General features: G+C 46.0%; 1 protein-coding gene across 2 annotated transcripts in view; it reads left to right on the forward strand.

Annotated features, from left to right (window-relative positions):
• The first annotated feature begins 1,077 nt into the window (after positions 1-1,077).
• Positions 1,078-15,626, forward strand: part of MRAP2 (melanocortin 2 receptor accessory protein 2) — a 36,785-nt gene continuing 22,236 nt past the window's right edge. The window contains exon 1 of one of the 2 annotated variants that reach the window (XM_045843467.1): positions 1,078-1,195. The gene's annotated coding sequence lies outside the window, so the exon portion shown is untranslated. The remainder of the gene's footprint in view (positions 1,196-15,626) is intronic. The other variant, XM_045843466.1, reaches the window with a different exon arrangement.

Here is a 15,626-nt window from a genome sequence, read left to right on the forward strand (position 1 = left end):
CATCTGATATCATTTCCAAGAATCTTTTTCTGGCCCCGGGAAATTGAATTAATCACACCATTGGCAGCCAGCGTGGGTACTGCTTACACTGTGTTTCTGCCGCTGCAGGTATGGACTGATTAAACTAGGATTCTGGGGCACCAGGCTTTTTTCTGAGCTTGAAGGCAAGCTCTTCCACTTACTAATATGTGACCTTAGGCAATTCGTTTACAGTTTCCTGGTTGGTTTCATGGAAATGGTTGTCATACTGCCTGATATGGTCCCTACAATCGTGAACAACTCAGGGAGTGGAATACTTTCTCCTCGGATACCAGAGACCTGTGCAGCCACTCGGGCTACCCGATTTAGTAATGCACCCACACCATCAACATTCTCTACCACCGGCCTGAGTTATTTTTCCATACAGCATTTCAGCTGTTTCACACACTACATACTTTACTTAATGTGTTATGTTTACTTCCTGTGTCTTAACTAGTGTGTGAGCTCCAGGAGGCTGTCGCCCTAGCATCTAGATCAGTGTTTGTCATGGAATATGACTCAATAAGTATTTACTGGAAGTGTGGAGTGAGCCATGCCTGTTAATTTGAATCTACTCCTGGCCAGCTCGTATTCTTCTGGGATCTGCTCTGGGAGACATTCGACTGCGGTTGGCACCTGTATGTACCAGCAGGCAGGAGAAGTAAAATTGAGGTAGTAATTTTAGTACCTCATGCTGGAGGGCCCAGCCCTTACTAAACTTGAACCCAGTGCTAGGAATTTATCATGAATCTTATTCATGCTGTCCCACTCCCTCTCGCTCAGCTCGGTTACTCAAAGTTGGCCCGAAGGACCCACTGCAGAGCCTGGGTTGAGGGGGTGGTGAGAGTGGGGGATGGCGGGTGGGTAAAGAATATTCTCCGATTTCTGTTCCTTTCTTCCCTGCAGGGTCTTACCCTGATTGTGAGTGAGGGCAGCTTTAGCAGGAGACTGTTCTCCAAAGCTCACCTCTTCTTGGTCTCCACGTCCTCCTCGGGCTGGGGTGGCAGCCACCGCACCCGCTGCACCCTGCACTGCCTCTAGTCCAGTCGGGAACCGAGTCCCCGCCCCGTGCAGTGCACCGCAGCGCTGTTGCCCAGCCTTGGGAAGCCGGAGGAGGAGGAGGCGGCGGCGCCAGCAACGCCGACACACCTCGGAGCCGCGAGCCGCGCGCCCACAGGTCAGGGCACCCCAATGGGTAACCGCAGGAGGGAGGGGGCACCCTGGATGCACAACTTGGGCCACGGGAGTAGGGTCCTTGAGGCTTTGGGGATGGTAGTCAGCTCAATTGGGTTTGGGGGTGATTTTCGGTTTGTTTTTTGGGGGGGGCTAAGGCGGGCGGGGGGGGAGGAGAATGGGAGTGTGGAGTGGAAAACTGGGGTGTGAGGGTGGCCAGGGGAAGAGTGGGGCCTAAGTTTGAAACCTTTCTCACAGTCCACGGTCCACGGATGTGAGTTTCTCCGCGGAGGGCTTTGGAAAAGGCTGGAAGTGGCGGAGCTCGGGGGTTGGGTGGGTTTCCTCCTCTCTGCTTAGGAGGGCCGGGTCACACCTTCTCCCAAAGGCGAGAAAACTTTCTGCTCTGCTCGCTTGCCTGCCACCGTTGTGTCCTGCAGCTGAGAGACCTGCGGGCTCAGGATCCTCCAGGTTCCAGCGAAATGCACTGTCCGCTGTCTGCTGGCTGGGGTGCGCGCCTCTCTGGTGGACAACGTTCTCAGAATGAACCGTGTTGGACAGCGAATTCATTTTGTTTGCCCTGGGGAGTCTGCCCGCAGATCATTTTACTGATTAGAGAGAAATATCTGGTTCGTTTTTCTCCCTCTTCCATCCTTTCCGCGTAATTAATCACGGAAGACAGTGTCGCCTCACTGAAAAGTTGTTTTGAGGCTTTGTGGTTTCCGCAGCAAAGATAACACCAGGACTCCGACATTACCCTGGATTTAATCTGACAGCAACAGAGCACTGCATGGTGTTCTGAAAGCAAAGGGAGCTTGGGGGGAAGTGTCTGTGCTACTAGGGGAAGAGAAGGGAACCTGCATAAATAAATTAATTCTTACAAAACCTCCAAAGGTAAGTGGTAGTATTTCCAGTTTACCCGTGAAGGAAACTAGGTTGAGGTGTTAAATACGTTTTCCAGCTGAATCCTCCAGTTACTAGTGGGATCTGCAAACTGGGCTGTGAGGCTAGTGTGCGTTTGACACATTGCCCAGAATCTAGCAAGGAAGGTGGCCTGGCCTGCATGGGTACGTTCCAGAACGCAAGAGGCCACCCTGAGCTGGGGTGCCCACAGGAAAAGACTTTTGTTCTGATCAGCAAGATCATTCAGTGTTTAAGGAAGATAAGGTGATATTAATGGGTAACAGGAGAAAGAGCAGCTCCCAGTCTATTTCTTTTCAAAATGGGAAGTTCCCTCCTCCCCCATCAAACCCTGAAGTGGGCTGGATTGTTTAAGCACAAATAACAGGCATCCTCCAGTGTGAAAGCTTTCACAGTAACCTTTGAGCAGGCTTGAGAGATGAGAACAGAGCCTGGAGATTTTTCAAAAGAAGGAACCATTAGATCTTGGCAGCATTCCAAAATAAATTCTTCAAGAAGATAGCTCAAGATCACGTGGGAAAGAATTTCAGGAGACAATTTATTGAAAACTAACTTCTGTTTCTTTTCCAGCAACCTACTGGTCTATAGATTGGGGCATACCGTATCCATTGTTTTCCCAATGTGGGTTGTGGCTCATTAGGGTAATGACATCAGTGTAGTGAGTTGCACCAGCATTTTCTAAAGCATGAAATCATTAGAAGGCAAGAGGAAACATCACAGTGGACAGAGCTATCTATTGTTTTGTGAACCATGTGTGTGTTAATTCTACTATTATTATTATTATTATTAACAAATGGCCCCAGTGATAAGGGACCTGGATGCAGTGGAGGGAGTGAGGTCCCACCCCATGACTCCTCCCTGCATGTGTTTTGCCCTGTTTATCCTGCTGCCTCTGCTCCTGTACAACAGCTATCCCTGGCTGCCCCCACTGGCCTCTCCAGGTTAACCCCATCCTGCTCATAGTGGGGTGGCCTTTTACCTTGCAAATGATGCCATCAGCACACTGTGGAAAATGGAAACTTCCTCCTCCCCATTTTGGTAGGCCCCCAGATGTGGAGGTATTTTGCCAGTCAGAATTCATCTCTGATTCCTTTATTTTTGACCTTTTAATGTGCCTGTGTGACAGCAGCTTAGTTGGGTTCTTTCACATACACACTTTGGCCCTCACAACGAGGTGGCTACTGTTATTTTTGTCACAATATATTGTTATATACTGTCACAGAGGTTCCCAAAGTAAGGGACCTACAAATAATGCAGTCACTGACACCCTCCTCAGCACAGACAATCTAAGGTGTGTCCTGCCTTTGCAGAGGCATTTGAGAAAGTCTTATACTGTCCCTAAGGACAACAGGGAAAAGTATGGACACACGGGAAGGCTCTGTCCTTCTCCCTGTACCTCCTAGGTACTGCTCATCAGGAGAAAGACATAGTGGGGACATTTCTAAGAGTTGTAGCAACTACAAATCTAGGAGCATACTCTATAACACTTATTTTATTTACTAATACTAGAGTGTTGAGCTTACAGTAGGGTTGAAGGTCAGAGGCCAGTTAGGGGTTGGAGAGGCTGGGTGAAAAAAGCGAAGGGACTCAGAAGGAAGAAAGCACACAGACACAGACAACAGTGTGGTGGCTGCCAGAGGGGAAGCAAGGTGGGGTGAGGTGGAAGAGGCAAAGGAGGGATAAATGGTGATGGCAGGAGACTTGACTTTGGGTGGTGAGTGCGCAATGCAGTGTACATATGTGTTATAGAATTGTACACTTGAAACCTATATGGTTTTCTTGACCAGTGTCACCCCAATAGATTCAATTTTTAAAAATTAAAAAAAAATAAAGGAAGGATTGGCCCCGGTGAGAAGCACTTCATGTGAGAGGACAAATCCTGGGGGCTTCAGTGGCCCACCAAGTTCTGAGTAAACTGCACAGAGTGTGAAGCGGCTGCCCCATAGCAAACGGGGGTTGCACTGATAAGGACAGGCCTCCTAAAAAACATTTACATGGAGTTTATTGTGTGCCAGGTACAGTTATGAGTGTTTCACAATTTTATCTCAATCCTTGTAACAATCCTTTGAGTAGGGAATACAATTACCACCATTACCATCTATCAGATAAGAAGGCTGAGGCACAGAGGGATTGAGTAAGTAGCAGAGCTAGGACTGGGATGGTAGAACTGAGCCCTTAGCCCGTGTCATCTCTGCCAAACCTGTGCCATTTGGATCAAAGGAGCCCAGGCCCACTTTCCTCCATGTCCCATTCTGGGTGGCCTCTTTATAGAGGACAGGGACCAACTTCAGGCTATCCAGAGGAAGGTGATGATGAGTTCAGCCCTGCTCTGAACACCAGGCCCTCTGAGGAACAGGGAGCATTTAACTTGTCAAAAAAAGAGGTTTGTCTGGTTACATGGCTAGTCCTCAGACCCCTGAGGAAGAGGAGGTGGCTTTGTTCCCAGAAGCAGACCAAGCCAATGCTTGGCGACCTTCTGTCAGGACTGGGGAGAGGATTCCAAACTGGGTGAAGATTTTGTTGCATTTTATGTCACTGAATGCCCCTTTCAATACTCAGATTCCTCAATTTTATTAGATCTATGAGAACAATAAACTTTAAAAAATAATTGGCAATTAGCAGGCTATCGGAAACATTTATATGCATTTGGTACTAAAAAATAAGTTACCAAATCAAAGTTTTGACTGAGACAGTTATTCAAATTATGTAAAATTCAAAAAGAAAGTGCCAGACCACCAACTAGAAATTTCAGTGTAGATATTTGAGAACTTTTCCATAACTCATGAACCGTTGGTCATTTTAAGAATGTGAGGTTGAGAGAGGAGGCTTTGTTAAACAGATTTCTTCAAAGGAATCTTTGATCACTTCCTTCATCCCAAACCTAGTGTAGGGAGCTATTGTGGGGCCCCTAGTTGAGCTGTGAATGTGTTCCCTGCATGGCAGGCTCATGTGGTGGCCTGGGCAGCAGGGTCGCCTGCTTTCCCAGCATTTGTCAGGACAAAGGATGCCTGAGGGTGTGCTGAGGACCAGGTGGGGGCATGTGGGAGTGAGCCCTGGCCTGGGACACTCTAAATTCAGCCCAACAGTGAGGGTACCCCAGCAGTGAGAGTTTCCAGAATCTAAAAGGCTAAGGGAGGAGTGAGCAGTCAGTCGAAGGAAAATGAATATCACTAAAGCACTCATAAACAGTGTGAAGACAGTTACTATAGCCTTGTCCTGTTGCTTTGATCTTAGGGGGATGAGAAACTGTTCCGCAGTTGGGCATGAGGTGGAAAAGGAGAAAAGAGGTCAGCTGTCCCCCACTCCCTACAGGAGACCTGTGTGCAGCAGGAGACTGGTTTGCAGCAGGACCTGGCTGGCACTGGGCAGGAGATTTAGTGTTATGATGGGGTTGGAGTCTTTAATTTCCAGACTGCAAGTGTTCATCCTTTTTCGACTTTGAAGTAGCTGCTTGAGCAGAAAAATCATGGGACCTGCTCACGTGTTCATCTGAGGGCATGGAGGTCGAATCCAAGAATGCGTTTTAAGGGGCGTTGGAAGAGAAACATAAAATTATTGATCAGGTCCCACAAGTTGTATCAGTTCAGAGCACGGGTCATACATGCTTCAGCTGAAATAGTCGAGAGTGGCAGTGTCCTTGCTGGTGGTAGGAGCATTTAGAGTGCAAAGAAGTCCAGCTTCAGAAGGCTGGCTCATCAGGTGAAAACACAATAAATACTTGAAAGAAAAGCCCCCATAAAATGACCAGGGTTCCTAAGTGGACGTTAATCTGTTCTTGATGGTCGAAAACAACTTTCTCACGCGATTATCATATTCCCCAAAGTCATGGTTTATCTTCCAACTTCCCATAGCAAGCAGTTGGGGAAATTTTTTTTTTCTCCTTAGGGAGTCCAGGCTTATTGGACATGTTCAAGGTTTTATTATTTTGGAGACCAACTTTTAGACAGGATGGTCATGTTATTTTTGGCTTATTTTAGAGTGCAAAGTGATTTTTTCCCTTGACTGGAGTATGAGAAGTGCCAAGTCTTGTTGGAAAGAGGAAAGTTGCATATTTGCTTTTTCTTCCTTGCAGTTGTGATTCTTCAATCCATTGTGATGTTGCTGAGATGTGAAATAAAAAAAGCAGAAACTGAGAATCTGCACAATGCTAAAAATTCAGGAGGTTAAAGTCTGGTCTTAATTGTTGCTTGTGTCTATAGTCCCAAGACCTATGCAATTTTGCCCCACTAGAGAACATAAGTAAATTTCATAACCCTTCAAGTGAAAATAATTTATAAGCTTCAAATAATTTTTCCCCTGGAAAGTGCATTTGTTTTCCTGGTGCATGTCCTCAGTAACAGCAAAAACGACAGTGAAGGTGAAGGGGCAGGGCGGGCCGAGGGGGCAGCTCCCTGTGGGCTGGCTCTGAAGCTGCCTGGTTGATGAGGAAGGAAAAACTAGGAGATGAGTGAGGGTATGTGGTTGTCAACATAGCCTGTCTTTCTACAAACCTCTGTGTAGATTTCCCCAGAAAATGTAAATCTATTTTGTGGGGGGTGGATTTGGGGTAGGGGGAGGAAAGAAACAAATTTAAGATAAAGGTCTGAAGATCTGGAAACTGAATCATGAAAACCTATACATATTCCTACCAGAGCTTCTTTACAATGTCCACTACGTTGCCTCAGTAAGAAAGGAAAGTGCACCATGTTTCCAGGAGTCCATACCAGGGGCCAAGGCTTTCAGAAGCGTGTGTATCTTGAACATTCATTTGATATTTGAGGTTTATTTTGTAACATATCTGTACTTATTTAATATGAAAATTATCCTCCAAGTCTTCTCTCAAAATTGATGCTCCAGGAGAACATACCCAACATGCTCTAGGCTTTGGGGTTTATTTGGCAGATGGGGGAACTACATTTTGCCCCTCGCTTCACAAGGCCGTCTCTGGCTCTCTCCTGACCAGACCTCTCTGTGCAAGCTGAGGGGGCCAGGGTGCCTGGTGCGTGGCTGCTTTTGTTCCACCAACCTCTGGTTTTCTGGTAATCAGGGCTTGTACGAGGGTAGCAGTGGGTAGGGTGGGTGGAGAAACTAGGAAATACACCTACCCCTAGTTTAAGAATCCCAGCCTAGGAGGGTAAGATGACCGTCAGAAAGCATAGCCTTCCTGTTGCTCTGTCTCTAGCTCTTACATAAACCACTGTTCTGGTTTAAATTTCCTTTTCTGTGGAATAGAGATGGAAATGCCTCATTTCTCTCCTGTTTGCTTGGTTGTCAAAAGACTGATTCCACTCCAGGCTGTAAAGAACAGTGTGTGCTGCTTGGAGACAGATACCATGAGCAGTACCTGCAAAGGAGGCTTGTATGCCAAATCATCCCCTAAGCATTCAAGAAACTGCTGGTCTCGTTCTCCTGAGTCTTCTTTGTGCCAAGTGTTTCAAAAAGCTACACTAATTAAAATGGAAAGGGCGGTTGTTTCCCCAGTACCATTAACATGCTAATTCACCTGGCCATGATGTTTTATAATGTAGAAGCTATGTATAGCCATATGAAGGTTCAGGGAGAGGCAAAATCAGATCCTTTGGGAGTCTGATTTATATTCTTTCCTTATTAAAATGATCCTAGTAACTATGTGGTGGATTTTCAGAGAAGGGAGAGTGCTTGTGGGCTGAGATGGCTGGACAGGACTCCGTGGGGCAGCGGTGACTGGGCCCTAACCTCACAGGTGGCCAGAATCTGAAGAAAAGGGAGTGGCAGTCCAGGCTGGCGTGGACAGGGCGGGTGAGGGGTCAGAGGACCATCTTTGAGGGCCCCTCCGAGGTCCTTATGCCATAATGAGCCCTCCCTTTCTTAATGAACCTTTTGCACCTGCTGTCTGTTTGTGTCACCAGGCTTTTGTGTTGCTCCTTAACCTGTGTGTATGTGTGTGAGTGTGTGTGTGTGAGAGAGAGTTTAAGTGGGGAGAGGATGATCCCAAATATAAGCCTGAATTCTTTGGGATTACTTTTCATCCTCCACTAAATATTTTATAGTTGAGCTCCTTGTGTTTAGAATATTCTTGTGGGGCACTGCATTGACTTCTACTCATTTTAGCATGTTAAAAACTAGTGCTCTTTCTCCTTGAAGGACAAGTTGATGAAAATGTAATAAATGTATTTGCTCAAGATGGAATACACTATGATAGATTAGTGGCATTTTAAAAATGCTTTTCTTTCCAAAACTATGTATATTTGTTATTTAGTTAGGGTAAGAATGATTGGTATAAAGTAAGTCATTTCTAAAGGACTTTCTAGGGCAGATTTCATAATTACCTTATCAAAGGGAACATTGTTACTTAAAAAATTAATTCCAGCAGCTATATTAATTTCCCAGGGCTACCATAACAAAATATTAGGGACTGAGTGGCTTAAGCAATAGAAATTTATTTTCTCATTGGTTCTGTAGACTGGAAGTGCAAAATAAAGTGTCAGGAGGGTTGGTTTCCTCTGAGAGCCAAGGTAAGGACCCGTTCCAGGTGTGTCTCCTTGGCTTGCAGATGGCTGTCCCCCAGCTGTCTCTGCACATGGTTGCCCTGCTATGCACAGGTGCCCTGATTTCTCTCTCTGTGCTCACACTGCCTCTTCCCATAAGGACAGCAGTCGGACTGGAGCAGGGCCTGCCCTAAGGGCCTCATTTTAACTTAATCACCTCTTTGAAGACCCTGCCTCCAAAGACACTCCTATTCTAAAGAACTGGGGATTAGGACATCAATGCATGAATTTGAGGGACACATTTATATGCATTACATATATAGTTAAACATAGTTTTTACAAATAGATACACACCATTGAATTTGTGACACAAGTGGAAAGCAACTTGGCATTTTATTAAGTGACAGAATCCAAGATCTGGAAGGGAAGTTCACTACATCCCTTTCGGTCCTTTCCTTTGCTTTCAGAGAGTGATATGTAAGCTGTTTCAGGGACCCTTTGTGTGGAAGCAGTTGGTACAGGCAATGTAATGCTCACGCACACGGAGGAAGCTGCTTGTTGTAAAAACACTGATGTCAGACTGCCAGCTCTCCTTTCTTGCAGAGAGAAGAAGGCCTTTACTGTGAGATTACAGCTTTCCTTCTTGGAGGGTACTTGAAATTATTTTTTTGCCTACAAAATGATAATTGTTAATGATAGTTGTTTTAAAAAATATTTCCTTATCTGGCAAAAGAAAAATTCCAGCAGCCCTGTTTTCTAGGTGCATGAATTTTAGCTGGTCTCCAGAAGACCTTCCCCAGAGACTGGAACCAGTTTGATGACATTAAGGTGCTTCCTCTTTGTTATCAGGAAGCAACAGACTAAATGTAACCGATGAGAAGGTCAATGAAGCCTTGGGATGATGGACTGTAATGGACTACTGACATGAGGGGGCTAGAGACAGGGACAACGGAAGGTGAAGCTGATCAAAAGGAGAGTTTGGGAAGCAGCCGGTGTATTTCCAGCACTAGCCAGGTGAGAGGGTCATGGCCGGCACAGCACAAGTACTCTCCCTGGGATAGAGAAGGGTGATTCTTTGCAGCCTAGATGGAGTATTCCTTCCACAGGAAAAGGAATCACTTCTGGGCCTCTTGAAAAGAGCAAAGCTGGATCCTTGAAGATTGGCCACGTCAAGAGGACCACCTGGGAGGGGCGTCTGGGTGTCCCGGCACCACCTTTGCTCAGCTGGGTGCTCCTTGGCTTCAGGAAGCTCTCAGTTACCCTCCCTCCCAGTACACTCTTCAAAACAGTGCTGATTTTTAAAATTATTTTCTTATTTAAAAATATTTTTAGAACTTTTAAAATATGTGTAACATAAAATTTACCTTTTTACTTGTCTATTGATTTATTTATGGAGTTGAGAGAAAGAGAGAGAGAAATGTCAACTTCTTATTCTACTTATTTATGTGTTTATTGGTGGATTCTTGAAGGTGTCCTGACCAGGGACCCAAAGTGCAATGTCAGCTTGTGGAGATGATGCTCCAACTAACTGAGCTGCCCTGGCCGGGCCAGGTTCACCATTAAGTGTGCAGGTCAGAGGCATTCAGTGCACTGTGTGCGACTATCACCACTATCCATCTCCAAAACTTTTGCATCATCCCAAACTGCAACTCTGTACCATTAAACAATAATTCCCCATTCCACACCTGCTGCCCTTGACAACTACCATTTTCCTTTCTGTCTCTATAAATTTCAGTAGCCTGGGTACATCATTTCAGTGGAATCATGTAGCATTTGTCCTTGTGGGTCTGGCCTGTTTCACTTAGCACAATGTTTTGAAGATTCATACGTGTTGTAGCATGTGTCAGAATTTCCTTTCTTTATAAGACTGAATAATATTCTGTTGCACATGCACACTACATTTTGTTTATTCATCTGTCAGTGTACCTTCGGATAGCTTCGACCTTTGGGCTATTATGAATAATGCAGTGGTGGAGATTGTTGTACAAATGTCTGTTGGAGTCCCGCCTTTCAATTATGGGGGGGGTATTTACCCAGAGGTGGAATTGATGGATCATAAGGTATTCCATGCTTAAATTTTTGAGTGACTGCTATACCGTCTTTCAGAGCAGCTATACCAATTTACATTCCCACCAGCAACTCATAAACGTTCCAATTTCTCACATCCTTGCCAACACCATTTTCAGTTTTTTTAAGTAATAGCCTTCCTAATCGATGTGAACTAGTATCTTACTATGAAGTACTGCTTTTTCGTAGTTGGTCATTGACCCAAATCTAGTACTTTTAAACACAATTTTACTGCAGGTTCAGAGATAGAGCAAAAATAAATAGACCATATTGGAGTCCAGAGTCCTAACTATACTAGAGTGCTCAACTTGAGAGGCCGCTAGTGTCCTCAACATGCCTAGAATTTGTTGAAGTCCAAATCAAGAAAAGCAAGGTCCAGAAAAAGGCAGGCATTAACCCGGTGGCATTTCTGTGGTGGGGACCCCAACCTCCCATGGGAGTGGTCTCCTTTGTGGCTGCAACAGGGCATCTGTGTTGGATACAAGATGAACAGCATCCTGGCACACGTGTAGCAGGTAGAAGGGTAGAACCGTGTTCTGTTTCCACATTCCCCAGCTACTCTTCTGATCTTACATTTTGTTTCCCAGGCCATGTAAACAAATTCTAGTCTGCTTGGCCATTTTATTTTTTATTATAATTCAACCAACTGATGGTCTGGTTGTAAATCGTTCTCCTATGCTTGGTCAGTGTGACTCAGTGCGTAAGGGCTTTCTCATCCCTAGAGGACTGTGGAAACCCAGCTTCCTAAGTTTGCAGGGCTGGGGCCAAGGTGTAGTCACTGGGCCAGTGTTCCTGCCACCCCCACACGTGTCTGAGAGCCATGCTTCATCAATTCTTGGGAAATCCTTTCCAGACAGAGGTTTTACAGCTTTTTTCTTTTACCTGTGTGGGCAACTGAAGTCTCTGTTAGAGTGAGAGAATTCTGTTCTCAGGTTCAGGGATGAGAAAGAGAGTGAAAGAAGGTAATTACTTGGCTTCTCCATATAGTAAGAAATTGATTCAAAAAGTATGTATCACATGTCTGCACTGAGCCAGGCCCTGTGTGGGATGCTGGAAATACCACTGTGAGCAAGCAGGGAGGCCCTACCCTGATGGTGCTGATGGAAAAGGGTTGAGAGGAAAGAGGCCACGAGGGGACTGGTGCATGCAGTCCTATCATGGCCTGAACTGTGATGTCTCCACACAGAGACATCACAGTATCATGGCAAAGACTGTTACTGTCTCCAAACACCTCCAGAGGGCTCAAGGATGTCACTGTGTCCCAGCACCTCATAGTCATGCAATAAGCATTTGCTGGACTGAATTATGGGGTGGGACAGAGCAGGAAATATTAACTTTAAAAATTATTTTCTAGCCTATTTACTACTATGTAGGTGCCCAGGGCATTACTGGAGGAGGTGGATGTAGGAGTCTAAACCCCTTACTCTCTTTGTTGAACCAGCTGGTGGAGGAAGGACACCCACTCATTAAGTGTCTCTCCATTTCAGGTGTTGGATGAATATCTAGTTCCACAAGATACTAAGTCCTTTATCTCATCTTGGAAGTTGTTCTGATTGATTCTGCATTGATTCTGATTTTAAGACAAAGAAAATCATCATGCTTGGGAACACTTCTTGTTCCACGTTTTGCTCCTAGAAACAAGCTGCTGCTGTGCAGTGCAGTGGGAACAGACAGGAATATCCACCCAGAATGTCTTGGCCAGCTCTGGGCCCGGCAACCCACCCAGTTCACTGCTCTGTGGCTCTGTGGGGGAGGGCTCAGAGAGGGGACAATTCCACTTCCTGTCCTCTGGAGTTTTCTCTGGGAGAAAGCTGTCTCCCAGCATTCTCCCTGATATCAGACACTTGTATTTCTCCCTATATGCCACTGATGCCCTTCCAGCTATTGCCCTGGTGCTGAAGCCCCAGAGGGAATGAGTCTGTGTAAGTCCTAAGTCCGTTGCAGGCCCTTTAAGGGAGACCCCCAAGAATCCCACAGTTTCTCCCACCACCCCAACCCCCACTCATTATTTACAGATAGAGGTTATGGGCACTTATCTTCCTGGCCCTAGAACCCTGGCTGGGTGGTCCGGTATGGGGCTCCCTTGCTCCTTGCTCCTGAGATATCTCTCCTGATTTTTATGGGACCACATGTTCTGCGTCTCTGTGTCTCCATGCCTCTCTGCATCTCTGCTCCTTTTATCTGTCTGGATGAATGTGGCTTCTTTAATTCCTTCGTTGTTGGATTTCTGTATGGCTCAATTTTCTGATGATTCTGGGTGATACTTGTTTTGTAGTCTAGTTGTAATTTTTACTGTGCTTGTGAGCCGTGTTTACCTATACCTCCATCTTGTCTGGAAGAGGTAACATGTGTCAGCAATTTTTAAGCACTGCCCTGGGAGGAGACTGCAAAGGCTGTGACTTTACAGGGTCAAGCATGGTTCTTTGCTGGGGTATGTTGCCTTATAGAAATGCTTTAGAAATATCCAGCTGGCTCTGGTCTAACCATGAGCCCAACTTATAACCTTGCAGCCTCTCATTTGATTTCTATGTGGTCCTACCCACCTAGATGCAGGTAAGCTGCATGTACCATCAGCTCTGATTGGGGTGCCTGGTTCCGTCTCCATGCAATGAGGGAATTGAGCTTCTAAAGCTGTGATTCTGAATCTTGGGATTCTCAGCTGCTGGAATGTGGGCCTATGGGACTTCACCTTTGGTTTCTCACATGCCTTTGTGGGAGAGGGATTGGGTGATGGGTCATGAGGGTGACTTCTCTGTATTGTTCTAGGAACCCTTGTTCCTAAGAATAGGAGGAAGAAAGACATAAGAACAGGTAACTAATGAGACCTTTATGGCCCAGGACAGAGCAGAGGTTGGTGTCATGAGGGGCATGCACTCTTTTGGAGTTTGTGCATTGAAGAGAAAGAAGATAGGATCACACTGCAGTTGGGAATTTCAATCTGAAATCTGAATAGGTCATTAGGCCTTCCTTTGTACAGACTGGTCACTGTGGGTGTTTGGGTCTGTGGCACTGGCTGGCAGCTGCTGGAGTGCCCCTCTGGCTGCTCTTTCCAGCTGTGCTGTTGTTTGTGAGTGTGTGTGTGTCTGTATCTGCACGCATTCATTTTTCAGGGTTCATAAGCATCTTTTGGATTTTTCCTTAATGTGGGAGTTCTGTGCCTGAGTTCGCAGTCACTTGGAAAACTCATCAGCTGATGTTTACCCCTTAATATGGAAATAAAGGTTGTCCAGTTCCAAGGTGACAGCCCCCTCGGTTGTGTACCCATCATAACCCACCAAGGATATTGATGAAGAGCCTTTATTCACTCCATAGAAGGGTCCATGTCCCAGGACATCTCCCTAACCTTGGGAGACGGAGAGAATGGCTCCACCTGTCTTTAGGAAGCAAACAGAGAGCCCAGGAGTGGTGTGCAACCTGTGCTGCAGGAGGAAAGGCCGGATAGTGGAAGAAGGGATGAAAACGTTGGGAACATGGATGGGAGCCAGGGTGATGTTTAGACAGCCATGAAAAGCACCTGGGGCCTCCTCCTCATGTTCTTTGTTTTTGGGTTTGAGATATCTTTGCATCCCTCTCCCCCCAGGAGTTGGCCTAAACTACCCTGTGTATAGGTAAACTTCCTTTTTAAGTGTGGCTTTGAGATGAGGCCATATCTTTTCATTATTGTTGGCAAGGGTGCTTTCAGCTGCTTAAAAGAGCAATTAGTCTCTATTGCTGCTCCAGGAAGCTTGGTTAGGATGTTTCCTCTTGAGGAAGTTATTTTTAAAGATGCCGTTATCATGAAGAATCCAACACTAAGAAAATAGGGGTGGGGGGCTGTGCAGGAGCCGCAGAAGTGCAGAAGGCAGCCGCTCCTCCCAGTGCTGGCCGAGTTCATCAGACAGAGGCTGCCCACTCCCAGCACCCCCACATGCAAGTGGTGCCAGACAAACTTGCCCTCACTGCCTGTTGTGACCCAGATATTCCTCACTGTGGTGAGAAGATCAGACTGTGGGGGCAGCTGTGCAGATGTGCTGGCAGCTTCCAAATGGTGAAACAGTGACAGCTTGTTTCTGAAAAGCTCAGAAAGGCAACCTTGGGTTTTGATAATGGAGCCTAAACAAGATAGTGCCCCAGGACAGCCTTCCGCTTGCTGTGGCTAATTGTGCATTCGATGGTGCAATCTGATTGCTTTGAAACTTAGATGAAAAAATGTTGCCTTGTGGGCTTTTACAAGGGTGTTAGGTGACTGACTGGCTTAAAAGAGAGGCCGGAAGTTCTGTCCTCCAAACCCACCTTTGGGATTCAAGAACTGAGAGGGAAAGGCAGTGGAAACAAAAGCCTCCCCTTTCATAGGAAGGCTACCTAAATGGTGGCTGTGGAGGAGAGGTTGTCTAGCATTTCATTCTACCTCTGATGCCGTTACTCAGTCACAACCTCTGGCTCTGTTATTCACTCGCTCTTGTCTTCAGGTATTTGTCAGGGCAAAGGACAGCCTTTCCACTTTCAGGGTCTCCACACACAGGACTTTCATCACCCTCTGGTCTTTCTCCATCCCTAAGTGGTTCATGCAGGCGAGCAGAGGTGGTGTAATGGGGAGAAAGAGAAGGCATGAAAACAGACTTTTTCTGTGGTAGGTAAGTGGTTGATATTTCTTGTATCGGACTCTTTCACAGATATATTTTATTTGGCAGTCCCTGGTGTCTGTGAGGGTGGTGTTCATGTTTCTTTCTGACCCAAAGGAGTGCCAGGAAGGCCGCAGATGGGGGCCAGCACAGATGTGGAGAACAGCATAGCCTGGGGCTTAGACAGAATGCGGAAAACCTCTCGAGCTTTATTTTTATTGTTTTATATACTCTTTGCTACTTTTCTATTAACTCTCTTGACACCAGATGAAGCCTGGTGCTTCCCTCTGCTCTGCTCATTACGTTGTCTGTAATAGTGATTTCCAGTAAAATGATGTGACCAAAGCAGACTTCATTATATTTCCCTTAAACAAAAAGGAAGAGAGATTATTGTCATATTTTT

This window comes from Phyllostomus hastatus, unplaced genomic scaffold, assembly GCF_019186645.2.
Source record: "Phyllostomus hastatus isolate PE091 unplaced genomic scaffold, TTU_PhHast_1.1 phas_contig_40, whole genome shotgun sequence".
Classification (NCBI taxonomy): domain Eukaryota; kingdom Metazoa; phylum Chordata; class Mammalia; order Chiroptera; family Phyllostomidae; genus Phyllostomus; species Phyllostomus hastatus.